Here is a 15,326-nt window from a genome sequence, read left to right as displayed (position 1 = left end):
TACATTTATTTTAGTGCCTACGCTTGTTTCTGTGTAGTTTTCTTTTTGCATGTGACGTATATTCTTGAATGTGTATTTTATAAGTCCCGCCTCTTCTTGAAACTTGAAGAGAGTTCTTGAAAGCAAAATCAACAATATTTGTTTACGGAAACGAGCTAAATCATTGTTGAAAAGTCTAAAAACTCGCGTGATTGATATATAAAAACCGACGCGCCGAGAAACAAGTGTTATTATTATTAGACAGCTACTGTTATTATTTCTTCAAGGACATTGGATATTTCCCTCGGTAGGAAGTGAACTCGTAACCGGTGTGAGGCCAACCGAACTAGCTAGCTTAAGCGAAATGTATAATATCAACTCAGAATTAATTGGCTCATCGTGGACTTGGACCATAAATAAAATATTCAATCCTGGACTGGATAGAAGGCTCAGTATAGTTTGTAAAACCATTGTATATAAACCATCATTTTTAATAACTATTAGTAATAACTGTTTGTATATTAAAATCTATTTGTGTCAAAAAAGGAAATTGTGCGTATCAATCTTGTTGGCAAATAATATAAACTTTATGCATATTAATATTTAGTTAACTACTTAGCTCAAATTAACATTTCGGGTTATTTGAAATAGTAATACATGACGTACATAACATAATAAATTAGAGACTCGTCTGAAAAAATTATTATACGTAACATTATAAACACATCGAAATATTAGTAGGTATAAAGATTGAAATCATATATGGTGATAATACATCACATTAATTTTAAGGTTTCTGAGATGTACACAGCTTTCAAACTGCGGATTAACCATTTTATAGATGATAGTATAGTTTAATATCCGCATAATGAATTTTATCTCGTTAAAAAATACTATCCTGAACAAGTCAAAACGTCACTACTGTTACGAATTTCATTTGTTCATTTACTGTTAAACGCAAAGCTACATAACTAACTATCTTTAGTCTGCCACTGCAGGTATCGAATCAGGATTTTTAGAGTTTTAAGCCTTCATACTTTTATTTGACACTGGCATAAAATGCTCACACTCCATTGAGAAATTCTAAAGTCTCTTCATGATTCACAGCGGCCTCAGTGTACCAGTCAAGCGTCTGCATTATCTTAATTACTTATATAGCTATCCCAATGCTCTAATTTTTAAATTGATTTGTTCCTTACTACCTCCCAAACTTAATTTAGTTCAACTCTTTTATTAAAATAAATAGTTCTGCCTTAGCTTCTCAAACTCTTTTTTCTTCCTTTGTTTTTTATTTGGATTTTTTTTTTCGAATTCTCCAGTGTTCTCTGATTCATATTTTTCTTCCCGTTGTTTGTTGCAATTTCCCAAACTTAGTTCAATTCAACGTTTATTTTTTAATTCTCATATTTGTATTGAAAAAAGTATAGAATAGAAAATGTTCACACAATGATCATTCATTAAGTGAGAAGTAGAAAAAAAATATGACACCTTTTATAGACCTTCAGGAAGCGAATTATGGGGCTTAAAGGTAATAGGCAAAACTATAAGGCAAAGAATTAGCCCAGTTTTTAAAAGTCGTTTTTGTTTTTGTTTGTTTGAATTCCGTACAAATCTACTCGAGGGCTAGCTGTCCCTAATTTAGCAGTGTAAGACTAAAGGGAAGGTAGCTAGTCATCACCACCCACCGCCAACTCTTAAGCTACTCTTTTACCAACGAATAGTGGGATTGATCGTCACATTATAACGCCCCCACGGCTGAAAAGGCGAGCATGTTTGGTGCGACCGGGATTTGAACCCGCGTCTCTCGAATTACGAGTCGAACGCCTTAACACACTTGTCCATGCCGAGCCAAATTTTAAAAGTCAAACCCCCAAAAAAATAATACAAATACAAAGTGCACACCCTCAGAACCCTTTTAGTATGCATAAAAAAGTTGCAGGTCTCTAAGGTTCTTCCATCTTGAAGATTTGGCGGTCACACACACACATACACAGATTATTTTATTATTACAGATTTATGTTGAGTGAACAACATAAAGGATCTAATTAATACGTTGTTGAAATCCATATATGTGTGTGTCTATACGTATATATTATCTTTTACTAGTCCGCATTCCATGCTATAGGAAGACAACAAATAATACTGACTCTTTGTGAAAAAACACCTTTAAGTCCTTGTATCAGTAGTGCCATCCTGAAACTTATTACTTCTGTAAAGGTATTTGACAACAGATGGCAGCAGTATTGTCCCCTTTGTTTGTTAACATAATATTATGCTATTTAAGCTACACTGAAACGTATTTTGTTTCTGTAGTTCTAATCTTTTAGAAGATAAATCACTCACAATAACAGCACGAAAGTATTTCTTTTTATCTTTCTTCAATGTGTTGTTGCCGTTTCGGAAATGTAAAGATTGATTTGGCCTATTAGTAAATTAATATATTAAGGCCACAGATGGCAGCAGCTGCATTACATGTTTAGATCAAATAATCTATTGGTTGCTAACTTACATTTTAGCAGCTCTGAAAGCGTGCACTTTGTTTGGTAAGTTGCTATTAGATGTCTAAAATTGAAACAAGCAGTAAATGAATAGATTTTACAAAACCAAAGGATAAGTAAAAATAATAATTAATTAAACAGAGTGTTGAGTACCAATATTCATTACTTAAGTGTTGAGGATAACATCATCCTAAAAATGGAGTCCACTAATAAAATGTTTTCTCGAGCTCTGATTAGCACGCCCATCTAATTAACTGTGGCTTCATAGTAGGCAACCATGAGGTTTTAGTATTCTGATTATCCATTTTTATGAATATATATAGTGTTTGTTTGTAGTTACGCACAAAGCTACATAATGGGCTTTTGTGCTGTGCCCACTACGGGCATTGGATTGTTTGTTTGTTTTGAATTTCGTGCACAGCTACTTGAGGGCTATCTGCGCTAGCCGTCCCTAATTTAGTAGTGAAATGGGGAGTAGATTATGAGTCGAACGCCTTAACACGCTTGACTAAGCCGGGACCACGGGCATTGGAACCCTACTTCCAACGTTATAAGTCTCAGGCTTACCGCTAAACCACCCGGGGAACAGTATCTTCTTTACAGTTCAGTATACAACATATTGAATTTCATAAGAACATATTCTACAGTTAATAAAAATGTTTTATACATGATAAATCTATAAATTATATGTTTTGTCTTCCAGGGTATGTCTAGTTACAAACTTTCTATGCTTGAAATATAAAAAGGGCATCTTCAGCTGTGAGTCTCACCCAAAACTAGTTGGAGGTGTTTATGGCGCTTCTTCAAACCACCTATCCAGATAGTTGAGCTAATTTTTATTATCAAAATATGGCAACCCTAATTAATACTGACTTGCTAACACTAAACGGATTAGGAACAATCTACAGTACATTAGTGTTTTCATTTTGCTTTTGATCAAAATGGAAATTAAACAAGACATTTTGGCAATGTCCATCTCTTACTCATACATATATAAATATTACTAAAAACTTTAAATTAGATGCCAAAAAGCTCTAGAAAGTCTTGTAAACTCGTTTCAAATTCTGATTACTTTTTGTTTCTTTGTTATATTTCTATGTAGGCCACCCTTCAAATTAGTAAACGCTGTATTATCTGGTAAGCAAAACTAATTATAGTCTATACGAAACACCCAAAACACTTTTATATAAGATACTTCAGTCCCTTTAAATGTTAAATTACTCAATGGGTAATTTTTTCTTTTTTAGAAACATTTTAATATTTTATAGAAATAACTTGAAGCTTCTAACATTTAATTCGTTTTATTTTCTAGGTTTCTCCAACTTATAAAATCTCAGGCCAATATGCTGAAGATATTTGTGTTTGAGTATTTACCCCTCCGTGGGACAACGACATGCCTGCGGATTTACAACTCTAGAAACCGAGTTTCGACATCTGTGGTGAGCAGAGCACAACCCATTGTATACCTTTGTGCTTAGCACTATAAACAAACAAGATTAGGGTTCTTGCATTTAGAAATAAAGATGCCAAATGAATTTTAATATGACAAGACAAACGTCTCAAACTTTGTTATATTTATTACTGCTTATATTGTCGAAATGAATGGCTAAGTTCTTTCAGGTAAAATTTTATATGACAAGGATCATACGTAAATTTAGTTCGTATAGCTGTTTAAATAAACGTTAAATTTGGGGACGTATCTGCATAGATGCGAATATGTCACTTATAAATCTTAAAATTCACACTGTTGGCCAATATTGTGTTAGTATACTAATAATTAACGGCAGTTCTTGTTTTATCTCTTTTCCTGTTAGTGTGCATAGTGATAAATTGTCTGCGGCCGGTAAATACAAATGTTGAGTTCTTCCAAGTTACAAATACAAACAAAGCTAAAGAAACATGTGTTAGTTTGCCCGTAATCATGCCCAGTGTTGGCTCAGCGGTAAGCCTGAGGGCTTATAATGCTAAAAGTCTAGTTTTGATACTTGCGATGGATAAAACATATAGAACCCATTGTGTAGCTTTGCCCTTAAAAAACAAATAATAACCTAATCACGTATAAAGATGGCATTACTTTTGCTCTATGAAAAATGGTGCCTGCAAACCGCAAGTCATTAGAGCAGTTCATTCCGCTATGTCAGTAACAGCATTTAAACTATCAATCATTATAGATATGAAAAGCGTGACTTTTCTTCAACGCAACAACGCCCGAAGCCCTTGCATATATTAAATTCGTTATGTATTGCATCTCACAAACTCGCCTCTCTTGACAACTAACTAGTTTATCGACCTATCCCTCTCAAAGAACTTGTTTTATCTCTTTTGGCATGTGACCCCTCATTTCAAGATAATAGTTTAGGTTATTCGTTTTAGGACATGAGATATTCGTTGGGTATTTAGACAAAATAATCTTTCATAAATATCCATTCCTTTCCAAACGAACATACATCATGCACGTGCTGAAGCAATTTATATTTAGTAGGTTATTCAGTGATTCCACTACTGTCTTTTTTGTTTACTTTTTTTAAAGTTAAGTGAATTCTATTTATGCTATTGTAGATTTATTTTTAGGTGGTAAGTGATGCAATTTAATACACTTTCGAAACATTAAAATTCGCATAGGAAACTTGTGAGAAACGTATACTTCATTAAGGTTCCTGTTTTTTCTTTTTGATACCTAAAGTAGGCACAGCACAAGTAGCCAAAAGCTATACAATGAGCAGACTACCTGTGACGTGCTTACTTGAGTATCAAAACCAAACTTTTTAGCATTACAAGCTTTTAGATTCACCGCTGAGCTACTGGGAGAAACTTCTTAAGTTTTTATCGTTTTTAAGTTAAAGGTCACCTGATTTGGGGTCACTGAGAGCCTCAGCGACAGAAAAACGCTGTACTTTAGCTCTGCCACTGCACATTCGATAACAGTGACAAAGATTTCATCTGAAAAGCTAGTTTATCTTTCCTTCTTCCAGAAGTTCTTTTTTCAGCAATATGACTTATGTATATTTGTATGGAGTGACCTGAATATCAGTTACATTCTCAAGCTGCTTGAGATGTGATTGGATAGGAAGTATGGTAGAAAACCTTCTTAATAAACCCTTATTCTTTTCGCTTTTTTCCAAAGGAAGATTCCTATTAGTTATTATATGTAGTGTTTTCTTGCGAGGACACAAAAACAACTTTTGTCATTGGTCTTTGTATTCACGAATTCTTACTTGTCAAAAGATGCCGCACTAATCACAGCTGAAGTACAACTTCTTGCAGGTCTTTTTCTGGACGGTCTTTACCCAAGTTAATCCATATTTCTTTGTTGTCCAATCTCATTGAGAATAAGGGATATCTTGGAAACTACAAGTCCTCAATCTGAAGAGTTCTCTACGATTTCAAGATATGAATACTTTGTATCTGAAAGGGCTGCTGCATATCCTTATAAAGAGTAATTAATGTTTGGTGACATTGCATTATTTCTGAAAACTAAACAATTATAATATGTAGTTCTGATTCATTTCGTTCCTCTTCGCCACTTTATAGCGGCTGTGAATGCTATTTTGATATAATGTACTCGATATCTGTGCGAACAGATTGCACAGCTGATAATTTTGAATTTTAATAAAGTTATGGAACGTCCTATCAGAACACAAGGAATGACCAATAATACACTATATATTCCTTTATTACTACATAGGGCACTATCACATTACGTTGATCAGCCACTACTATATTACATTATGAAATTTACTGACTTTAATATCTTTCTATTTATAGAACGTGTTGTCTGCTTTAATTTATTAACTACCAATACATTATAAAATTAATCATACTGAATTTCTAGGGGTAAAATGTTTTGTACTGATGAAACATTAATACATCACATTCCAAGTTATATTTTCACACTAACCTCAAAATCTCAGTCAAATACTATCGTAATGAAAGTTCACTTAAGTCACTTGGCTGAACGTATAGCACTTCGTGGATATTTCTGTTAGAAAAACTTCTCGGAAAATATTTTTGAACTGGAAATACCAAACGTCAGATTGTTTTTATTTTGTTTTATTATTATGCACAAAGCTACACAAAGGGCTATCTGTGCTCTACCTTCACGAGTATCGAAACCCGGTTTCTAGCAGTATAATTTAGCAAAGATATCACTGTGCCACTGAGAAGCACGTAAGATAGAAAAAAGAAATTTTGGTATTGTGACTCACAGGATTTATCGTGAAATTTTTCGAGTGAGTGTGTACAAACCCATAGTTAATCACTAGAAAAGAGCTTAAAGTAGCATTTCCATGAAGAAATTGATCTTTTCAGAGTGCCAATAAAAGATGATTGCATATTAGAGTCAAGTCCAAGAGATCCCTGGATTTAGAACTCGTTGGTAACGCAAAGGTATATAAAATCAGTCGGTCTGCAACTGCTGACTCAGGATGACCTGTTTGCATCTGGTGCACCCAGACTAATGGAGGAACTAGTATCCCTGAGGATGAGTCACAGTGTCGACTGTTGGAGTGGATTAGAAATTGTTGAGTTTGTGACCATGTACAAATCTGGTTCTGATCAGTACCACCGACATCTAGTGGACAGAGGCTGAGTTTGCCACTGGTGAAAGATTTCTATCAGCTAGAACAGTCGATACAGAGAAATACTCGTGGATCAAAATCCATTGAATAGGGGATATTGCGCCTCTCCAAAGCGAGTGTTGCACCATTAATTATGAAAAACCATAAAGCCAAGCAGGGTTGAATAATAAATTGTTGGGAACAACTGACTGCCCCTTCCCTGAACGACAAATTTATTCAGTCCATACCTGTGACATAACTAATATATTAGCTAAGTTTAAGCAGAGAATCAAACAGGAGAGTTTTTGGAAAACAATACAGATCCCTGAGCAATACAGGTCATACCACCAACATTCAATGGTGCAGCAAGAGAAGATCTCGACTCTTCCAGAAATGTTTCAGGAAAACCATAGCCTGAAATGGATCGGCTCAGGTGCAGGTTGTCTAATGTCTAATTATCTAAACCTCTGTGTCATTTATCACATGGATGACGAGCAAAAGGAAGATCGGGAAGCAGTTGCTATTGAGTGTGTTATCAGCATGACTGTGTGGAAAATAAGCTATAGGACCAAGTTAAAGGCTCAAAAGGAAAGAAAATCATCAATGAATGACACTGGTTGCATGTACAGACAATATCTGTTATTTTCCTGGGAAGGTATATCTGGCAATGACCTCTGAAGATAGGGAGGACAAACTGATATATAAATACATTGAGAAACCACCCAATAAATTTACTCATGAATACAAGTGGTGAGGGATATTGTAGCCGTGTCCATCACAACATGCTTCAAGGTTGTTATTTCAACCAAGCTGTCAGAGATATGATAGCCTGCAAGAGCAACTGCAGTGACGACTCCATCAGAAATGGTATGAAGCAAATACTTTCATAACATAAGGCTAAATACAGTCATGGGCTGCCAGTGAAATACCTACCTCAACAGGAAAAGGTTGTGAGGAAACTGTACTGGTCTGCAATAAGTGAGTACGGCTATACAAACTTTCTTACAGTGCAGATGTTGCCACAAATCCCATCATCAGGATGTCTACCACAGCTAAAACTGATACCTCCACTTGTAAGATAAGAAAAGCATAGTGTTTGCTTTGCCTGTGAGCTTGTGGGATGCTGGCAGAGGAATTATCTATACCTCGTGGCGGCACTAGGACAGTGGAATAACTAATTCCCTCCAGACACCAAGCAAGCCCCTGCTAACCTGTAACGTTAATAGTACTTTGCTGAGGTGCAAATTTCTCAATGTAATGCTACTGCTAAGGTCAGTGAATGCAGGCTACATTCTGGCAAATAGCAACAAACTGGATGTTTGAGAAGAGACAAAGCTCTGAGCCTGTATTGGAAGTATTTCTCACAGAATGGAAATAGTTTTTTCTGATCTTGGATCTGGAATACGTATCCTTGATATGGGTGTATTACAGAGGAAGTCACTCAGGAAAACTAATACATTATTATAACTTATCGAATGCTGCCCATATTGTACCAAAAATGGTGGATAACATGATAATATGTGGTGGAGAGAATTATAGTAATTCCATATTTACAGTCCCCAAGTGGCACAGCAGTATATCTGTGGACTTGCAATGCAAGAAACCAGGTTTCAGTACTTGTTGTTGGCAGAGATCAGGTAGCTCATTATGTAGTTTTGTGCTTAATTACAAACAAACAAACCTTATTTACAAGTGGTATTCTATAGATTAATCCATACAAGATTTCTATCATTGCTACTATGTAATGCAGTTATAGAAACCAAGGTCTTCAACATTGAAATGTAGGTGGAAAATATCATTGTACATCAAAATGTTGGCTGTAAGTGTAAAATGGGATAAAATGATTTGCCCATCTACTGATGCTTTATAATTCCCACTGTACCTGTTACACATTGGAAATGTTGGTGAGGTCAGCACACCTGATTCGAGTCAGCTCGACTGTGTAGTCTTTAATCTCTTCCTTCTTACTGGAACTGAGAGCTGCCTTTATGACAAACTTATAGTACGTCAGATAATTGGCAAGATTGGAAAATATGATGTACATATGACAACTGTCTGGTAAAGACAACAGTGGGCACCATGACCAAACATAGCTGGTCGAATTGAAAGTCAAAAGAGTTAGGGAATTAGGAGACCCTATATTTTCTCGGAAACATGCTTTACAGGTAAATGTGGGTGTGAGTATACGTTAAGCCTATAGACATGTTATTTGGCCCGAACTTCTTTCAAGGTTTTAACATTACAGTCTGTTTAGTCGTACATATTTGGTAGAACCTTTACCAAGTATAATATGATCAAGTTTTTGCACTTGCCAGCCTCTCTTTCCTTCGGATTAACTGTATTGCGGATCAAGACAAGATGATTCTGAACTTTTTGGTTGCACTCAACATGAATCACAATTCGTTAATGTATGAAGCATCTGAACTCCTTGAGGAGACTCAATACTTCTATGTTAATGGAAGGAGACATAGAACCTGACTTATTGAGCCCATAGTTTGCTGACAGATACATCTTATATGGGAGCACTCGCCATACTGGTACAGTCCCCAACAACGGCAGGATCATCACCAATCATTTAGGGAAATGAGCTGCCATAGTGTGTGTCCATAGAGGTACCATCCACACTGACAAAGGATACCACTGTTGTGCAAAATACATGCATTAAGACCGACCATTAACCTTTATTGACACTGCCAATTATCCCATTAGCGAAGGTAGAAAGAGGGGCCAAGAAATAAAGGAGAATGTTGGCATGGTGCTGCCATCAAATATGTTTACATCTATTAAGGAAGCACCACATTCTTAAGCACAAAGAAAGATATTCCCAAAGCTACGTGCATCTTGAGGTACCTAAGCCTTGGGTAAATCAGGGTCAAATGGGTGAGCCAGAAGACCATGGTGCTGGGTCATCAGTGATAGAACATCAGTATCGAGAGAAGAGTTATAGCTGCTATAACTGGTAATAGGCAACCGAACAAGATATGAGGTGAAGCGAAACTTCTTGGCAGACCACCAAAAACGATTAGAAACCACCTAACGCTAGTACAGGGCTAGGTGCTAAACAGCACCATCATGAAATGGCTGCAAAATGGACCTAGTGTTGAGCCCTATATAATACAAGATGGGGTACCTGTCTTTTTTGCGGGTTATGAACTTTAAAAAATGTGAGGGTGGTTGATATGATAAGAAATGCAAAAATCCTACGTTTCACACAATATAATTAGAACATAACATATTATTATAGTATTCGTTATTACCTCATCAAAATGTTTTATAAGTATTAAGAACTTACTGTGTATATACTTAAAACTGCGCGATGATCAGGACGATTTACTAAGACGTAGCGGCAGAAGAAGTGGCGGTAGGGGTGCTTTCTGGTATCCGCTTTCAACATCCACCTCTTGATGTCCTTCTACACCGTTTAATGTTATTAATTAATTGGTAATCATTGGCAGCAGAAGAGCCTTATGACATGGAGTTGTAAGGTCACGGGTCAAACTAGGAAGTGGGTATAACTCACGAAACGGCTTTTTATATCGGCGTTATGGTGACTGTTGTCGTATGAACTTCATTTGAGTTTATATATTACTGCAACAATAGCGGCCATTATATTTATCGTATTTCTCCAGAGAGGATGCTAACGGATTATATGAGATACATAAGACGTTTGTTTGCTCTACCACACTTTGTGTATGTTGTTTTGATTTGGTATGTTTTGAGTTTCGGGCAAAGCTAAACAAAGGCTATCTGCGCTAGCCGTCCATGATTTAGCAGTGTAAGAATAGAGGGTAGGCAGCTATCAAAATCAGCTATCGGCAATTCTTGGACTATTGTACCACCGAAATAGTGGAATTGAACATAACGTAATAACTTACCCACGGCTGAAAAGGCGAGCATGTCTGATGTGAGGGGGATTCAAACCCTCGACCCTCAGATTACGAGTCGATCGGCCTAATCACTTGTTCATACCAGATCCCTTTTTTCTAAAATTATTAGTAAAAGATTTTTCATGCCTATGTATTGCGTAATTGAAGTCTTCTTTTTAGATGCTAATCATTATTAAAGAATATATTTGTAGCATAATCTTCTAATGTGTTTTGTGTGCTTTTTTTCTCAAAACGATTTGTGCTGATTGTAAAGTGCAAGGGTTTTAGGAACAGAATAAAGCTAATTAACACGTTTTTAGATTACACCGCTGGTTTAAAGCTAACTGAATTTAAGTTAACTTTAACCATCTGCCAAAAGATAGGCTTGTGAGAGAGGCGAGTCCTTGTAGTGTCATGATAACAACAGGTGGTGCGAGGGAATGACATGTTATTTTACTCTAGTCACTCTAACCTTTAGTTGTATGATATTTGATGTCTGCAGGAATATTTTAGTGTAGTTTCAGTCTCGATTAAACGATCGAGAATTGGAATATCCTTTGCTGGCCGAAGTATGACCTCAAATGAACTTAGTAGCTGATCACTGATGTCAAGGAACAAAGGTTACGAGGTGTTACTGTTTGTTGAACAAAGCAAGCTAATGTTTGAAATTCAGGAACTCTTTTGTATCAGTCTCATTCCCAGCTTTGCAAAAGTAAAGTCTTTTCGTAGCTAAGCCAACATTTAATATTGAGTTAATACATCTCGCAGGAAGTGTTAACAATCGCATAGCTCGGAGTAAGGACTGTTCGTCACTGCACTTGGAAATCTGCTCGTTTTTTTGGCAATTTTCTTTTTATAATGAATAAAGTCAGTTGAATATTCTCACACGGAAAGTTTATTTAAATCACTAGACCAAATCTGCAGCTGTTCACAGGTGTTTCTATATCGGAGAATCTTCTACAGAAAATAAATTTTAGTGCTCTGCTATATATCGAATATTAACATTCTTCTAACTTAAAGATAGTGGGTAACCGCTCCTCTACTGTTTACCGATAACAAATGTAGTGGGTAACCATTTCCTCTACAGTTTAACAATAACAAATATAGTTGGTAACAACTTCTGACTGTATAACAATAACAACTATAGTGAGTAACTGTTTCCTCAACGGTTTAACAAAAAACAAATATAGTAGGTAACTACTTCTCGACTGTTTAACAATAGCGAATATAGTAGGTAGCTTTTTCCTCTACTGTTTAACAACAAGAAATGTAGTGAGAACCGTTTTCTCTACTGTTTAACAATAACAGATATAGTGGGTAACCGTTTCCTCTAGTGTTTAACAATAACAAGTATAGTGGGTAACCGTTTTCTATATTGTTTAACAAAAACAAAGACTGTAGCATAACAATCTAATTGTATAGTTCTAAACACGTTTGAAACGAGACATTTGTTATCAAAATATCCAATAAACGTTTTAATGTAACTTTGATCAGTCAACTTAGAGTACTTAGTAAGGTCCTAAGTTTAATTTCTTACTTACATATCATGGTCCCTCCTATTGGTCAGCAATAAATTGGCGGGCTTATAACGTTGATATTTGGAGTTCGATTTCCCGCATTGGACAGAAAGAAAATAGCCCATTGTGTAGCACTACGCTATAAAACAAGAAAAACAAAAATATAAGAACTCAGGAGCTAAGGTAAAGAACAATACACTACATTATCTCAACCATCTAGCAGAGGAGCCAAGTAAAATGACAATTTATTTAAGAGACGCGTAGAAATAATAACACGAAAAATCGATTTTTACAAGAACAGTTCGCGTATTGCAAAAATATAACAGCCTCTTTATTGACTCGCGTGTCCATAAGTTTCCTGTGAACTTTAAAGATCTCACAGGAACATGTAACAAACTGATCAATAAAATATATGATATCGAAAGAGCTAAAGATATTATGCCTGTCACTTAACAACAATGTTTAGAATGTATTGAAGAAAATAATGTACAACAAATAAAATATATATCATATGCTGGCAGAAATTCCTGAATCACTAACATAAAACTTACTACATAAAATATTGAAAGCGTGCATGAATCACATACACACATTTGGTTTCTGTCCTGATAATGTTGTTCCTCAGTGGCACAGCAGAAAGTCAGCGGACTTGCAACGCTAGCAACCGGCTTTCGATACCAGTTGTTGGCAGAGGACAGATAGTCCATTATGTAGCTTTGTGCTAAACTTTAAACAAACTGATAACGTTATAATCCCAATGCAGAGTCAAGACAAATAAAATTCATAAAGATTTTAGAATATTCTAAACAACAGGTTTTGTGTTGTTCTCATCATGATAACTCAGGATAACTAAGACCTTTAACAAAATTTTCTAGTAATTGGTTATTTTCAACCTGAGCGTCATCTTATAGGACACGTGGGTCAAACAGCCAAATTTGATATCCCAAAGTTGAGGCATAACCATCCCTAATTTAGAGCTGTTCACAAGATTGATGGCAACTAGTCTGTAGTACCCACTGCCTATACAGTTACTCATAACCGAATAGTGAGATTAACTGTCACTTTTATAATGCATTCACAGCAACATATCGCAGTTTCGAATGATGGACCTTTCCGATTCTCAGTTCAGCACGCTAATCATTTGACCTCGCTTCGTCCTCAAGTACGAAACGGTACTGTAAGTGGGTATGGACAAAACAAATAACCAGAAACTATTATATAACGCTTTCAATCGCACGATTTAAGAAAACACGCAAAAATATGGTCTTAATTATAATAATTTTAAATTTACTAAAGTTTTTTGTCATATCAGATTTACTGTTGTACATTTATTTTAGTGCCTACGCTTGTTTCTGTGTAGTTTTCTTTTTGCATGTGACGTATATTCTTGAATGTGTATTTTATAAGTCCCGCCTCTTCTTGAAACTTGAAGAGAGTTCTTGAAAGCAAAATCAACAATATTTGTTTACGGAAACGAGCTAAATCATTGTTGAAAAGTCTAAAACTCGCGTGATTGATATATAAAACCGACGCGCCGAGAAACAAGTGTTATTATTATTAGACAGCTACTGTTATTATTTCTTCAAGGACATTGGATATTTCCCTCGGTAGGAAGTGAACTCGTAACCGGTGTGAGGCCAACCGAACTAGCTAGCTTAAGCGAAATGTATAATATCAACTCAGAATTAATTGGCTCATCGTGGACTTGGACCATAAATAAAATATTCAATCCTGGACTGGATAGAAGGCTCAGTATAGTTTGTAAAACCATTGTATATAAACCATCATTTTAATAACTATTAGTAATAACTGTTTGTATATTAAAATCTATTTGTGTCAAAAAGGAAATTGTGCGTATCAATCTTGTTGGCAAATAATATAAACTTTATGCATATTAATATTTAGTTAACTACTTAGCTCAAATTAACATTTCGGGTTATTTGAAATAGTAATACATGACGTACATAACATAATAAATTAGAGACTCGTCTGAAAAAATTATTATACGTAACATTATAAACACATCGAAATATTAGTAGGTATAAAGATTGAAATCATATATGGTGATAATACATCACATTAATTTTAAGGTTTCTGAGATGTACACAGCTTTCAAACTGCGGATTAACCATTTTATAGATGATAGTATAGTTTAATATCCGCATAATGAATTTTATCTCGTTAAAAAATACTATCCTGAACAAGTCAAAACGTCACTACTGTTACGAATTTCATTTGTTCATTTACTGTTAAACGCAAAGCTACATAACTAACTATCTTTAGTCTGCCACTGCAGGTATCGAATCAGGATTTTTAGAGTTTTAAGCCTTCATACTTTTATTTGACACTGGCATAAAATGCTCACACTCCATTGAGAAATTCTAAAGTCTCTTCATGATTCACAGCGGCCTCAGTGTACCAGTCAAGCGTCTGCATTATCTTAATTACTTATATAGCTATCCCAATGCTCTAATTTTTAAATTGATTTGTTCCTTACTACCTCCCAAACTTAATTTAGTTCAACTCTTTTATTAAAATAAATAGTTCTGCCTTAGCTTCTCAAACTCTTTTTTCTTCCTTTGTTTTTATTTGGATTTTTTTTTTCGAATTCTCCAGTGTTCTCTGATTCATATTTTTCTTCCCGTTGTTTGTTGCAATTTCCCAAACTTAGTTCAATTCAACGTTTATTTTTAATTCTCATATTTGTATTGAAAAAAGTATAGAATAGAAAATGTTCACACAATGATCATTCATTAAGTGAAGTAGAAAAAATATGACACCTTTATAGACCTTCAGGAAGCGAATTATGGGGCTTAAAGGTAATAGGCAAAACTATAAGGCAAAGAATTAGCCCAGTTTTTAAAAGTCGTTTTTGTTTTTGTTTGTTTGAATTCCGTACAAATCTACTCG

Source organism: Tachypleus tridentatus, chromosome 8 (assembly GCF_004210375.1).
Source record: "Tachypleus tridentatus isolate NWPU-2018 chromosome 8, ASM421037v1, whole genome shotgun sequence".
In the NCBI taxonomy this organism is placed as follows: Eukaryota; Metazoa; Arthropoda; class Merostomata; order Xiphosura; family Limulidae; genus Tachypleus; species Tachypleus tridentatus.
This window is presented reverse-complemented; position numbering follows the sequence as displayed.